The 15,857-nt window shown below is 44.6% G+C and overlaps 1 protein-coding gene across 1 annotated transcript in view; it reads right to left on the reverse strand.

Annotated features, from left to right (window-relative positions):
- PPP1R16B (protein phosphatase 1 regulatory subunit 16B) overlaps positions 1-7,243 on the reverse strand; it is a 119,483-nt gene extending 112,240 nt beyond the window's left edge. Inside the window, exon 1 of the mRNA XM_044440241.1 lies at positions 6,977-7,243. The gene's annotated coding sequence lies outside the window, so the exon portion shown is untranslated. The remainder of the gene's footprint in view (positions 1-6,976) is intronic.
- Between the last annotated feature and the right edge of the window lie 8,614 nt (positions 7,244-15,857).

The following is a 15,857-nucleotide window of genomic DNA, read 5'->3' on the forward strand; positions in this document are numbered from 1 at the left end:
CCACCACAATGGCTCCCTCCCTAACCCCGCCTCCCACCTCCCAAATTTTAAATACAGGCATCTGAAATCCTGTGAACGTGATGCTATCTGGAGTGGAGAAACAGCAATCAGGAAAATAATTTATCCCCTTCCTCATTTCTTCTCTCCTGATCACTACACACTCCAGAAGCAGCTTTTCTTCTTGCTGGTACTGTTTTTAAAGACAAAATACTGTTTATAGTAGCATGCATCTAGAACCCTTTTTAGCCTCTCCTGCATCTTCCAAGATGGTAACATGCTTTACCCATAGACTTTTGAATATGTCTTTGTTGCCATATGGGCTTTTTAAAAAATAAAATACAAAAATCAAGAACAGCCATTTCCCAAGAAACTGAGTGGCATGCACTCAAAAGCGAAAAGATGAAACACTGAGTTTATTATTTACCTTTCTGGTGACACCCAAAACTCCTTTAAAGATTCAACCCTATACCCACTTACCTGGGAGTAAATGTCACTGTAGTCAATGGGATTTCTTCATCAGTAGAAATGAACAAGATTGCATAGTGATGGTATTTTCACAAGGAATGCTTACAGTGCCAACTTGTGCATAGGTATTCAGAAAAAAGCATCACTAACTTCACTGAGGTTTGCTTTCAGGAGAATGCACACAAGACTACACCATTCAAAAATCTTACAACAGAGTCCTATCCATATTTACTTGGAAGCAAGATGCACCAAGTTTTATGAAGTTCACTCTCAAAGAAATACGTACAGCATTGCAGCCTTAGTCTGGAATGCATAGCTAGCAAATATTGATGTGGTATAACAGGAAATATGTTTCAAATAAAACATACATTATTCTACAAAATATGTGTGGAAAGAGGGAGGGAGGGCGAGCACCTGTGAAAACAGTCTGAGGGGCTGGTTTGGCTATGGACATCTGTTGAGCTGCACTGTTTTGAAATATGGGCTCTCCAATCAAATGTGGAATGTTTGGCACCTATAGCTGAGTCAGTCATCTGGAAGTTTTTATCAGTCTTCACTCAAAGCAGCCAGTGATGCTCTGGTCTCTCTCAAATGCTGCATGCACAACTGAAGTTTGCACATCTTCCTGACACCGATTCCACTTTGGACATTAGAAGGCATTCCTGCCTGTGTTCGCCAGCAGCTCTAATAGCATCTGAAGCAGCCCTACATTATAGAAATATATCCTTGACAGGGCTTTCCTCAAAAAGAGTGTCTAAAAGCTGCATCTGTCTGTGAGTACAAAACTGCGACCTGCAGGAGACCCGTTCCTTAGAATCTTTTGTGCCTATTTCAAAGTTCTAGATCTCATCCTAAATTAGTGATCATCCTAAATGCTAGAATCAGGGTGATTGTCCGAGTGTGAATCCTTACGTAGCCCCAAAAGCGCCATCCATGCTCAAGAGGGCTAGCAGCAGCTTCAGGAGACACTAAGGTTTGCAGCCTAGTGCAAAGATAAATGAAAAGAAACAATGAAATGGAGCAGCATCGTTCATCTGTGACAAGCCAAGGAAAGCCGGCACATGCATGCACATCATCTGGCAGTTGCAGGATTGAGTGTGGCATCCGTAAGTGCAAATGGACCCTCATGGATGAAAGACTACAAAAGTTCTATCGCTCTTGCAGTTCTCTACTAGCTAACTGAAAGGCTAGTGAATGGGAAAGAAGGGTTCTTTCTGAGTCCTAGTGCTCTGCTTGCATGGGGTTTTTGCTTGAAGGTGAGTTTACAAAGGGCATCCCCACAACCTCACTATGTGCAGCTTAAAATGGGACACGGTCCAACCTATCACATCATTCTGTTGCATATATAGACAGAACCTCAGGAGGTCTGTATGAATTGCTGCCTAGAATGTGTAAGTGAGACTTTTAACACAAGTCATCAAGATATAGTGGTAAGAGGATATCAGAATAGGACCACGTTCAGCTCTCCAGTGAACTATGAGATTCAGCACAGGACCATAAGTCCATCAGTCTCACTTGCAACCTACCTCATCGGGTTGTTCTGAAAATAAAAGGGAGGAACCCTAACCTTATACTCCTGAGGGGAAAAGATATAAATAACAAGAAGGTGTAATAGCTTGCATACACAAATCAGTCCTCAGGAATTTTGTGGCTACTGTAAATGTGGCTAAATATGATTGGGAATGATAAGAGGATCATGCCACTAGACAATGACCACATTCTTATAGCCACCTGCTTTTAAGAATGCTACCCACATGGTAGGGTAGAAAACAAATATAAAATGTAATTTCATCCAGTTCTGCAGAAGAAAATAACACGGCTGTAACATATTCTTTTCCCATTATCAGCAGTACTACATAAATTATAACCACCATTAAATTCCAATGTGTTTCTTATGGCAGGACATAAATCTAATAAACAAAATAGAAAATAGTAACACAACCATATTACATCTGCCTTGAAATACCTGCACTGGTTGCCCATTACTTTCTGGGCTCAATTCAAGGTGGTGGTTGGAACCCTTAAAGCCCTAATGGCTTGGACCCTCACTGTCGAAGAGACCACCTGTCCTTTTAGGAACCTGTTTGATTTTTAAGAGCTGTAGGAGGGGCCCTTTTGATGGCTATTACCTGCAGAGAGCCATCTATGACTACACAGGTGAAATGTCTTCTTCTGAATCACTCCCAAAATGTGGAAGGTTCCCTCCCCATAACTATGATTGACCCCCGCACTCTCTTGGCTTTTAGATGGGATATAAAGAGATAGAAACATAGAAACAGAGCGAGTCAGAAGGGACCTCCTGGGCCATCTAGTCTGACCTCCAGCACCAGCCGGCTCCGCTCACGACATGCCCACCATGTGCATGTCCAGCCTATCTTTGAACACCCACACCGATGGGGCCTCAACGACCTCTCGTGGAAGCCCATTCCACACCCTCGGGGTCCTGACTGTCAGGAAGTGCTTCCTGGTATCCAAATGGAACCTTGGCTCCCTGAGCTTTGCTCCATTGGAGTGGGTCCTGCCTTCCTCTGCAGGGGAGATCAGGTCTCTACCCATCTCCATGTGACATCCCCTCACATACCTGTATGTCACCAACATATCCCCTCCTCTTCTCCAGGCTGAAGAGACCCAGTTTCCTCAGTCTTGCCTCAAACCCCATCCCCTGCAAACCAACCACCAACCTTGTGGCCCTACGCTGCACTGACTCTAACCTGGCTATATCCTTTCTTAATGAGGGGCCCAAAACTGAGCACAATACTCCAGTTGCGGGCGCACCAGAGTTGTATAGAGTGGCAGTAATACCTCTCTTGATCTAGAAGCCACACTTCTGGCTATGCAACCAAGGGTGGCATTCGCCCTCTTGACCATGGCATCACACTGCTGACTCATGTTTAGCCTGCAGTCAACCAGTACCCCGAGGTCCCTTTCACAAGTGCTGCTCTCCAGCCACTTGTCACCTAACCTGTACTTATGACAGCTATTCCTATGCCCCAAGTGCAAGACCTTGCACTTATCCACATTGAACGCCATCCTGTTGTCTCCTGCCCACTTCCATAGTCTGTCCAGATCCTTTTGGATCTGGAGTACTTGCTCCTCAGTTGTGGCCACTGCTCCAGTTTTAGTGTCATCTGAGAATTTGATCAGCAGACTGTTCACCCCTTCTTCCATGTCGTTAATGAAAAGATTAAACAGGATCGGCCCCAGGACAGAGCCCTGGGGGACCCCGCTTGTCACTGGCTGCCATTTCAATGTATAGTGTAACCCTATGCATGTTTAGACAAAAAATATTCTGCAACATTGGTTGTAAGAATCGCAATCTCAACATGCCTAGAATTGTGCTCTTACACGTCAAAGATAATTATTCTTAAACTGTTACTGTTTGCAACTTTCTTGGGAGTTTTGTTTGTTTTACTGTTTCACTGCTTCAAATTGTAGTACACCAATTTGATGATCTTTAGCAAATAGAGTGGTATATACTTGTTAAAATAAACAATGAACAAACTGGAGGGCACCAGATGGGAAAAGGTTGGTTTAGAAACTGTACTCAAGCAATATATATCACCCCAAACCCTGATACTGTTTTTTTCTCCTCAGAATTATATTTGCATTGACATGTTTACTTGAGATATACAGTGGAAACCATCAATCAAGCTCAGATGCTCCTCAACTACTTTCTTACGTGTTTTGTGGAATGCTACTCATTTCAGTAAAGTTCACATTTTGCTAAACTACAGGATGATGGTAGATTGCAGCCAAGGCACAGGAACATCCAAGTGAAGCAACCGAAAGACACAGCAGTGTGTCAGCAGGAAAACAACAATCTAAATTTGCTGCAACACTGCAATAATGAAATCTATGCAAACCAATGGCATGAAAGGCAGTCATGCATTGAAGAAACTGCCTTCGTGTTCCAAAGCAGTACACAAGGATTAACATACACAGCTGTAGCCTTGATGTAGAAGGGCTGAACTAGATTATCCAAGGGTGGGCGGGGAGGGGGGGCTTTACAACCTCATGTATCATTAAAACACCCAGAGGGTCAGGGGTGAATCATTACAGCAACTCATGGCTGCTAGCCACATTGATGGTGATGTCACAGTTACCCAGCCTGCCCACATGCACTGTGACATCACAGCAGTCACTTCTGGCCAACACTCAACAGCTATGAACACTCAGGTGAAAGAATATAAAGAAACGATCACTACATGTAGCTGAAAAAGAGATTTAAAGGCATTAACTCACCCATTCAAAGAAGTGCACAGGAAAATATGCTATATAGTAGGAAACATCACTACTGTTCATCTTCCACAGGAACTGGCACTTGGTACAAATACGGTTTGCAGTAAGAACCTTAGCTTTAACCTTCTGATTACTGCTTAAAATGGGTTTCTAGAGTAACAGAAGACAGAAGCCCTTTCCAGGCAACAAGCTGGGTGTGGTAGAGTCAGAATCACATCTGACCCCCTGCCGCTGCCCAGCGCGCACACGCACGCACACACTCAAACTGGCCACTGAACGAACTCTGTTTGGTCAAACTACATGCAGCGCAACAGGAATGGGTTAACTCAGGATCCTGCACTGAGCAGGGAGCTGGACCCCATGGCTCCCGGACCCCTTCCAACTCTACTAATCTATGATTCTACGGATACAAGTTTGCCTGTGTTGTCAGGTACCCTTCCTTTTGAAGAATCTCAGATTGCATTCACACAGCCTATCTACGTAGTAGGATATATTTGCAGGATAAGCTGAACATTCATGTGTCAAGGGTCGGTATGCCGTGTGAGGTCACAATATACACCATGCTATTTAAAAAGACCTCCAGTGGGCAGTAGCAAAAGGTTGTATCCAAGAAGCAGGACTTAGAATAACTACCTTGAAGCTAAGGGGGAAGCATATACCTTGCTCTCCACACCAATTTTCCCCAAGATTTAACTCTTACCCAAAGTATGCTCTTTGGGAAACAAAGTAACTCACCCTCCCCCCATCATGACAACATAAGCCTGTTAGTGCAAGGTGCTGTACATTTCACCTTATTCCAGAAGAAACCATCAACTTATATAAAGCAGCTATACATGCACTTTCAGAAATTCAAAGGATACTATTTTTCTCCCCCCGCCTCACACCCCATTCTTTTCCTTGTGTGCTCTGCCTGTAGGCAGGAGCTGTCTTGTATGTGAGTGCTGGAGGATATTCTTGGATTAGCAGGATGAACACACTTTAATACATCACCAGTAAATGTAATATTTAAGATAAAGCTTCACATTAAAGAGAGAGATTTTGAAATCGCCAATTAAACCTTCTGCTTTTTGTTTCTTCCATCATTTAAGTGATGCTTCTCAGAGGAGTCTTCCCTAGTCTAAGAAGTATAGGCACTGCTTTACCTGCAGGGGCTGGTGTAATCTCACCATTACACTCGCAAACCTGATCTCCAGCCTGTGGCCATCGGGAGATGAGGGCGGTGTGGAATGGGAATAGCTGACAGGGGTCAGGAAATAACGGATACGCATTCATCGGAGGTATGCGAGCAGCAGCCCTGGACAGCGTGTGAGATCCAAGCATGAACACCCGCAAGGCCTCTCTCTGCCCACGGCTCTGAGCTCTCTCCATCTCAGAAGCTGCCAGGGAAACAAATACACAAACGCGAAAACACGGCAGGAGGCGTGCATGCAGACACGCTAGGGAATGGGATGGGAATGGGGATTTCTTAGGCGTGGAGCGCTGCATCCCTGCTTTGAAGGGCAAAGTTTAGGGCTCCGTCTATCTGTCTACGGGGACTCGAATTCTCCCGTGCTGCAGCTGTCAGGACTCCCAACCTCCTGCCCTTAGATCAGTTTACAAGCCGGACATCATCTGTATCAAGGCTCCAGTGCGAGCACGGTTCAAATGCCGGGGTCAGCCGTGCAACATCTGACACAAAAATTAAAGTCGAAACTATCTCTAACCATATACAAAGCTCCCCTTTCCTTGCCCCACACACAAACCATTCTCTGAGAGGTCGGAAGCGGCGGCGCCCGCGGCGCCTCCCACGCGTTCACGGTGAACGTGTGAACAAGGCTTCCGGATGCCCACGATCAGGCCCCACACTTATCCGAAGCAGGTACGGCAGGTGAGAAAGTGACGCTCCAGGCAACCGCGACTCCCCACGCCGCCTCATTAACCTTCGCTTACAAACTTCAGAAATAAAATACCGGAAGTTTTCTCCATCCTGGAGGGAAAGAGAATAGCCAGGAAAAAATGTGCCCAGAGGGCTTATTATTAGTATTATTATTACAATAATAATGGCGTGGTAGGCGACGATCGGGGCTGAAACGACTCTCTCCATCCAGGTAATTAAGAGCAACTCTAGCCGGCTTGCTCCGGCTCAGCCACCGGCCTCATCCTGCCACCCCTCCAGGTCTCCCAGGACGCCTCCCACGGCCCGGAGAAGCCGAAGGGAGCGACTGGGGGCTCCGATGCGCTGCGCTGCGCAGCGCACCCCGCGCGCACCGCCCGCAGCTGCGCCGCCACTCACCAAGCGCAACTCGCAGCAGCCGCCGCCGCCGCCGAGAACCGCCGAGCCAGCTCCGCACACCCTCGCGGCGTCGGCCGCCGCTCCGCCCGGAGCCCAGGCAGGCAGGAACGCCCGGCCGGCGCTGGCGCGGCTCTCCTGGCCGCGGGAGCAGCGCGGATCTGCCACCGCCGAGCCGCTGCGACCGCGAAGCCGCAAGACCGATCCCAGCCCTGGCTGGCAGGTTGGCTGATTAACCCGCGGCGGAAAAGGCAGCCCGCACCGCTGTTAGGAGCCCGCTGGGTCCAGCGCTCCGAAGTCCCACCCAGCTCCTCCTCCAAGGCGGAGCTCTTCGAGGAAAAGAGGTGGGGGGGACCCAGAGATGCTGAGCCGAAAGGTGAGAAGCCGCATGCACTCCGGGGATGGGAAGAGGAACAGGCCGCAGCCGAGTGCTGGGACCCCCTCCCCCCAAATTCGATCCCCCCTCCCCGGTTTTCACCAGCAAGCAACAACAGTTTACAAGTGTGTCTTTAAAAGGCCCTCAAAGCAGGTGAACTACTTTTTGGCACGCCCCCACTCGAGATCGTTGGGGATGCCTGGAGGAATGAGAGGAAGAAACGTCGTGACAGCTAAAGTTGCAGGAGAGCGAAACTCAGGCTGCAGTCCCAAGCACATCAGCCCCCTAACTGGCAGAACAAGTGCCGCTGAATTCCACAAAGCTGAGCTGGGCTGCCCTGGCAGAAACAAAGGTACAGCGGGAAACTAGTTCCTGAACAAGAGGCAACACACACATTCCAAAATGCCACAGCATTTCCCCAAATGCCACAGCCTTTTCATGCTTTTCATCATGCTTTTAATTTCCTCAGTTTATTCCCCATCTGTAAAATGGGAATGCAAGTACTGAGAAGGCCAACACAAACTTAGTTACACAATACAGCATCCTGACGGCTTCCAAATGTGTTGAACTACAACTTCCAACATCCCCAAGCCATCCTGGGTGTTACTGACCAACACACCTGTGGATTCCCAGACTGGGGAAGGATGTTCAGAGGACCACCTGCTGAAGCCTCTAGCAGTGATTGGCTGGCTTGCCCTAGCACAGCCTTTCATTGAATCACAGAATAGTAGAGTTAGTGCTCTCCAGATATGCTGGACTGCAACACCCCATGTCTCCATGGTCACTGAAGGACCAGATACAGCAAGAGATCTATCACGGGAGGAGAATTTGGGAAATCAAGGTCACCATGAATCTGAGAAGACAAGAAAGGGGAGAGCAGAACTACCCAAGCTACCCATCCCAGCTGCAGGGATGAGGAATCACATGCTGGCCTGAAATAACCATGCACATTTTTGATAGCAGGTTCCTGGGGACAATCCCAAGTTGACACACACTTGGGCATTTCAAAATAGAGGGTATAATCTGGGAAGAGGTTTTGCAAATCTCATACTGACATTAATTGGGCATGAAAACATCTCACTGGGTAGTGCATATAGACTTTTGCACATGGACCTCACTAAATCATTCCCAGGTATAATAAATGAGTTTGAGATGCTCATCTTTGCCAATTGCTAGATGAAACAGATTCATGGGATCTGTGTGAACAACATCTTTGTCTCTGACAGCAGAAGCAGATCTAGAACAGTACAAAAAGAAGAGCCAAGGTCAATTATTTTCATTTACCTAGTTTGGGTTTTGCAAACTATGTTGGTTTAAATACAAGCATTCCAGTTCATGGGATTTGTGGTTTTCAGCCACAGTTTGTCATACAGCTGGGAAAACTGCAAAAATAAGCCCAGCTGAATACAAGAATGAAATTTTATGCATGCATACCATGAAATTGAGCTGCAAATAGAGAAACTTAATTCCCATGAAAATATAACCAAACTTCATTTGACACAGAAATGCACCTTTAGTTAAGGCATGTTGCCAGAAAGAGGGCAGGAACTCTCAAAATTCTGTTGAACTAATATATAGAAACTCGACATCAATGAACTACATGATGGAATCTGTGATCATGAAAAATTTCAGACCTATTATCCAGTATGAATTTTCACATGTACAGCAAGTTAAAATACATTTATTCTTGACATTCAATTTTAAAAACATGCATATATATTGCACATTTTAGTAAAAGGGATTAATGTACTCTGTTCAGACCTATTTGGTGAAATCTTGAACAATATTTCACAAATTTCATGGGTTTCCAGGGCCATTACAGCCTCAGGTAGCAATTGCTTCCAGCATTTGCTCTGCATACACAGTTACACTGTGATGCTAGCATGCTACCAGTACTCCCATGTTCACAGAAAGGGTCTATGTTGCAGGCGGAATCCATAGCTTTGTTTGTGCAATACTTATTCATTTATTTATGGAATGTGACCCAAGAGGGTCTCAAACCTGAGACCCTAGGGTAGGTAGTAAAGAGTCTAAACTCCCTCATAGTTATAGTCAAAATTAGAAAGCCCACGCTTATAGTTTATGTGGTCAAAAAGTGATTCAACTACAATATAATGGCAGGCATGGTGGTTAGGGGTGAATTAGAGCTGGAGCACAATGCAAGCAACAAGTGAATGCCTCTACTATCAACATCTTTAAAGTAACATGTAGTTCGGCCCTCAGGGAATCAGGCAGATGGATAGGAAGGTAGGGTAGGAGCTGGGGCAAAGTGGAAGGCACAGATGAGGGATGTAGAAGAATCAGCATGTGCACTACTTTTCTGACACCTGAAACACAATGCAAGGATCCCAATCCCTGCTGTTATTTTCCATCTGATATAACAAGAAAAACTGGGAATTGGGGCCCTTGTGCTGCCTTTCTGAAGGAGCGATATAGCACAAGGCCACTGATTCCTGCTGTTCCTTTGCATTGTAGAGAATGCACAATAATTAGGCCTCCCAATGTGAATATTTACATATTACATTGAATGTGGGTTCCACACTGTGTATAACTGTTCAGAAGGGTGTGAGAATCTAGCCTTATGTAGACATTTGAAAATCTTAAGCATGGAGAAGAGACTTTACCCTGACCTCCCCATGCAAATGGGGAAACAAATAGAGATGGGCTGACTAGTTATGGTGTTCTACACTGGATCTCAAATCTGCCATGATTCCCCTGTTACACTTAAGATTTTCTAATGCCTGAACAGGGCTCACCTCTACATGTGTTCATATCTGATATGTACACAGATGCTAGAAGGTACATAATCCAAGGTACAGATGATGCATGCAGATACACCTGGGCTAAATAAACACACATACAAGCATGGGACAACTCAATGGAGTCAGGCTCAGAAGCTTCATAAGGCAGCAGGCCCAGGACAATATGGGCATCTTTGCTGGCCTCAGACACTCCAGCCTTCCACCTGGATCTGGGCCTGACAGCCCAAGCAAAATGTGAGGGCATGGAGGGTAAATTGTGTAATGTCACAAAGTGGACATGCTTACAACATCATTACTGATCACAGGGTATATCTGCTAATACATCAGCTTCCTAGCTTTGTGGAACTTTCCCTAACATGCAGCAGTGTAAAAAACAAGAACCAAAATGTCAAGATCTGTATGCATCTTCTGTAAAGATCTGAATGCATTTTCCACTGTGCTAAAAACCAATACATCTTTTGAAGTCAACTGAAGCCAAATGCTCATATTGTTTGAAAGTCAGAAAGATTCTCTAACACAAACCATGTCAATAACAATATTTTCAAATCCCATTTGTCACTGTGTTTATCAACTGAGATGCAACAGTGAAAGTCTCAAAAAGCAGCCAGTGTTATTGTTCACATTTTAAACAATCTTCATTTTGTGCTAGAGATCTCATAGAAACAAAACAAAAACTTGTTATTTCCAAGACTTCCTAAACAGGCTGCTGTTGCAGACTGGTAAAATGTTTAGATAAGTGCTTTAGATAAGTGCTTTTAATGTATATGTTTATGCATTACATTTCTGCATTACTCATTAGCCAAACTTTGCTGTGTGGTTCACAAGACAAAATGTAAGACCATTAAATACTTTACAATACAGTAAAGTATCAAAACCAAAGTGTAAAACTTACCACCTACCCATGTTGCTGTTAGTCACGAAGTCGTGTCCCACCCATCGCGACCCCATGGACAACATTCCTCCAGGCCTTCCAGTCGTCCACCATCCCCCGGAGTCCACTCAAGCTCACACCAACTGCTTCAGTGACTCCATCTAAGCCACCTCATTCTCTGCCGCCCCCTTCTTCTTTTGCCATCTATTGTGCCCAGCATTAGGCTCTTCTCCAGGGAGTCCTTCCTTCTCATTAGCTGGCCAAAGTATTTGAGTTTCATCTTCAGGATCTGGCCTTCTAAAGAGCAGTCAGGGTTTATCTCCTCTAGGACTGACCAGTTTGATTGCCTTGCTGTCCAAGGGACTCACAGGAGTCTCCTCCAGCACCACAATTCAAAGGCCCCAATCCTTTGGCACTCAGCCTTCCTTATGGTCTAGCTTTCACAGCCATACATTGCAACTGGGAAAACCATAGCCTTGACTATATGGACTTTTGTTGGCAGGGTGATATCTCTGCTTTTTAGTGTGCTGTCTAGATTTGCCATAGCTCTCCTCCCCAGGAGCAAGTGTCTTTTAATTTCTTGGCTGCAGTTCCCATCTGCAGTGATCTTGGAGCCCAGGAAAGTAAAATCTGTCACTACCTCCATTTCTTCTCCATCTATTTGCCAGGAAGTGAGAGGACTGGATGCCATGATCTTAGTTTTCTTAATGTTGAGTTTCAGGCCAACTTTTGCACTCTCCTCCTTCACCCGCATCAAGAGGCTCTTTAGTTCCTCTTCACTTTCTGCCATTAGAGTGGTATCATCTGCATATCTGAGGTTGTTGATATTTCTCCCAGCAATCTTAATTCCAGCTGGTGATTCATCTAGCCCTGCCTTTCTCATGATGTGCTCTGCATATAAGTTAAATTGGCAGGGCGACAGTATACAGCCTTGCCAAACTCCTTTCTCAATTTTGAACCAATCAGTGGTTCCGTGTCCAGTTCTATTGCTTCTTGACTCACATATAGGTTTCTCAAGAGACAAATAAGATGGTCAGGTACTCCCATCTCTTTAAAAACTTGCCACAATTTGTTGTGATCCACACAATCAAAGGCTTTAGTGTAGTCAATGAAGCAGAAGTAGATGTTTTTCTGGAACTCCCTAGCTTTCTCCATGATCCAGCATATGTTGGCAATTTGATCTCTAGTTCCTCTCCCTCTTCAAAATCCAGCCTGTACTTCTGGTAGTTCTTGGTCCACATACTGCTGGAGCCTAGCTTGTAGGATTTTGAGCATCATTTTGCTAGCATGTGAAATGAGTGCAATGGTGCGGTAGTTTGAACATCCTTTGGCATTGCCCTTTTTTGGGATTGGAATGTAAACTGATCTTTTCCAATCCTGTGGCCCCTGTTGAGTTTTCCAAATTTGCTGGCACACCTACCCATATACCTACTGTAATAGCATTTTATCTGCATATCCAAAACCATAAGTTCTTTTTTTTTTTAATGTTACACCCACTTACAGGGTGTCCACTTGCTCTTCTCCCCACTTGCAGTCCCCCTCATGTGCTTTCGGCGCAGACTTGGAGAGGTCCACAAGAGGCTTCAAGAGGGAGGGAAAATCAATTTCTTTAGCAGATCATCAGCATGGGATCCAACCTATTAAGGGTGAAATTCTGTACATGTTTAGACAGAGAAAAGTTCTATAACTGCTCGGAGCTGCAAGTCATACTTCTGTCTAAACATGCCTAGGATGGTGCTTTAAATAACTTACCAAACCCTGACAGAATTATAAACAGAACTCTGGGGATCAGACAGCATAAAAAGTGCATCTAGGCAAGGTTTTTGAAGGCCTTCCTGAAGGCTTAGTTGGAGGCAGCTGACTGAGCCTCCCTTTCCATAGAGTGCATTTTGTTATCTGAAGCCTGTTTGCTCTTCGATGGATTTGTTCTGGTGACTAGATGAAGGAATCATTGTTTTGTCTACAGCTAAGTTAACAGTAAAATTGAAGGTGTTGGTATATTAACTTCATTTTGTGCTTCTAAGTTGTTGAGCAGTCTCAAAGTGCTCAGTATAAGTTAATGAACCAACGAAGCAAAAATGTCAGTGGATAAAGTGTCTACTCAAAAACAGAATATGCTTGTCCAGCGTATTCTACTTTAACCACTAGACTCTAATACCAATCTTCAACCATAGCCTATATGTACCATAAAAGGTCATACAGCTTTCTCCCTATAATGTCTTTGGAAGTACATTAGTGTAATTAGAGGCCCAAGCTTTAAGTACCACCGACAGAAGTTTGGATTAAAGTACTGGGTCTGTTAAGGTAAGCTCAAGTAAATGAGTATTTATCGAAGATCTCCTATATATACTTAGCTCTGGGCTTGAGTGGCAAGTTCTTTCCTGATAAAAGTAGCAAGAGGTTCCCTTCCTGGATGGAATGCTGGGTTTCTGAAAAACTGTGCACCTGGAGGTATGTCATTCTCCCGTGCTGCAGTCACAATGTGCCTACAGTCTTCCTGGCCCATATTCTCAGCTCCCATGTCCTGCAGCATTTGTACAAATTGTCCTGGTTCAAGTGACCAGAGAGAGAGGAAGACAGGACTTCTGTATCTTTTGCTAAGGTTGCTAGCCTAAACCTAGGCCTGGAATAACTATAAATGTACAGAAGCCATTCCTGGAAAAAACAGTCTCACCTGTTAATTGCTGGACACAAAACTGAAGCTCAAACACTGCCATAGAGACAGGCCAAACATTGGCAACTCTACCTGTTAATTATCCTATTGTAATCAGCAGGTGTGGCATATTCCATCCTACATAAGACAAGCTTCACCAAAAGTTTCCTCTTGCACATCAATAGCTATTAAATACAGAGTATCCTTTATGCTTCCTTACCTTGCTCCTGAACATGGCCTTAAGGAGACAGAGCCAATTTTTCCAGGGAAGAGAGTACAGTTAACCTAAATAGACATGCCTTAAAAATGTATCCTCCTTTGATTTGGAAATAAATAAATAAATCTCGGGGGATGGGAGACTATGACACAGCTTTGTGACCCAGATGGAGAAACTCCTTTAGGTACCTGACCTAAAAAGCAAAAAGGAAAGTTACAGACAGGAAGTGACAGAGAATGAAAATACCAGGCTGTATTTAAGGCTGTAGCCCTGAGCACCCTTACTAGGGAGTAAGTGCCTTTGAGGTCAGTGGGACATACTCATGAGTACATATGCTTGAAATAAAAGAGATGTAACCTCTTTCTTTGGCAGAACTGTCTGTCGGCCAATCTTGACTTCTCCAACCTGGTTTCCTCCATTTTTTGAACTAAAATGCCATTGTCCACAGTTGACATGGTCAAGAGTTGACAATGAGAATTGTAGTTGAAGAATCTGGAAGGCTGGCCTAAACCAATTAAATGTAAAGATGTTTATCAGTTCCAGAAAACATGTTTTGCCAACATGCTAAATTTCAGTATCCTTCTTTTCAAAATCTGAATGTATGTCGTCTTGTTTTTTTAATCCCTTTTACTGGGGTTGTAACTTATATTTATTATTCATTTTATTCCATTGTTTTGCACATTGCCTTTTTATTGGAAAGATGGGTTATAAAAATCTTTAATGAACACACGTTTCAAAAAAAGGAAAACATGAGGAAGATTATTTTTCCTTTTATTTCTGGAGGTGGAGAGCAGATAAAATTGAGAAGTAATTTGAATTGTGTGTATTTACTTACCAAATGCCCTTCCCAGAGAATTACCATATTGAAATACAACTCTTACTTGTTGTTAAGGGAGGCTTTTAAGGTGGTCTCAGAGTAATGCTTGAAGAATAGTCCTGCTATATACCTTTGGTTAATGACCAGCTGCAGGATCTTGCCCTGACAATTAGTTTAAGGAAAGAGGCACACAGGAAATGCCATTTTAAATATCACCTAACAGTGTGAAGATTAGGTTACACCAAAGAGTATGCTGCCTTAAAGGGTAACAGAGTACTTACCTTGGGAATAAGTCCCACTGAACTCAGTGCGACTCACTTCTGCATAATACATGTGCACTGTTAGTGTATTTTGCCTTAGTGGATGTCATGTCTCTACTCTGTGGAAGTTAATAGATAATAGCTTTATAGTAGCATTAAGGCAGTTTCCTCAACATGGTGCCCTACATATGTTTTGGACTCCAATCCCCATCATCTCCAGCTGACATGACCAGTGGGCAGGAATGATGGGTACTGTAGTCCAAAACAATTGGAGGATATCAGATTTATGGTATTACTCTGTGTGGGTGGGGGATGTTAGGAGCTGTAGGACTTTTCTCCTATCTAAATATGTATAGAGGGACTTGCCTCTGGAGCACAGCTGTTGGGTCAGGGTCCATGGGCAGGACATGGGTGGCCAGAGACAAGGCAAGGCAAAAGCAACAGAAGCACCAGGACCAGGGTAACCAGAAGAATGCATGAGGGCAGAACAAGGACATGGTCAGGAACAAGCCAAAGATCTAGAACCAAGATGACAAGCTGAGGTGCAGGTATCTTGGACAGAATAACAGGGTAGGAGGCATGGCATGAAGCAAGATACATGGGACAACAGGAGCAAGGGTCAAGCGAGATGCAGGAGCTAAATCACACCTTGTAGGAAGCCCTGCATTACTGAGACAGCAAGGCAAGGTAGGATACACAAACAAGGCAACATGGAAAGGCAGAACCCATTATGCAGGATGGAGGCACAGCAGTAAGCAGGCAAACCTGTGTTACTGAGGCAACAGAGCAAGGCAGGAGACCCAGCAGAAACCAGGAGCAGAAACAGTCAGGCAGGACGCATGCACAGCAGCAAACATGAGGCCGTGTGCCGCTGCAGAAGCTACAGGAAGATGTGCTGCTGAGGCAAGAGCTTGCTCTTATATAGTTC

This window comes from Varanus komodoensis, unplaced genomic scaffold, assembly GCF_004798865.1.
Source record: "Varanus komodoensis strain SLA01 unplaced genomic scaffold, ASM479886v1 scaffold37, whole genome shotgun sequence".
In the NCBI taxonomy this organism is placed as follows: domain Eukaryota; kingdom Metazoa; phylum Chordata; class Lepidosauria; order Squamata; family Varanidae; genus Varanus; species Varanus komodoensis.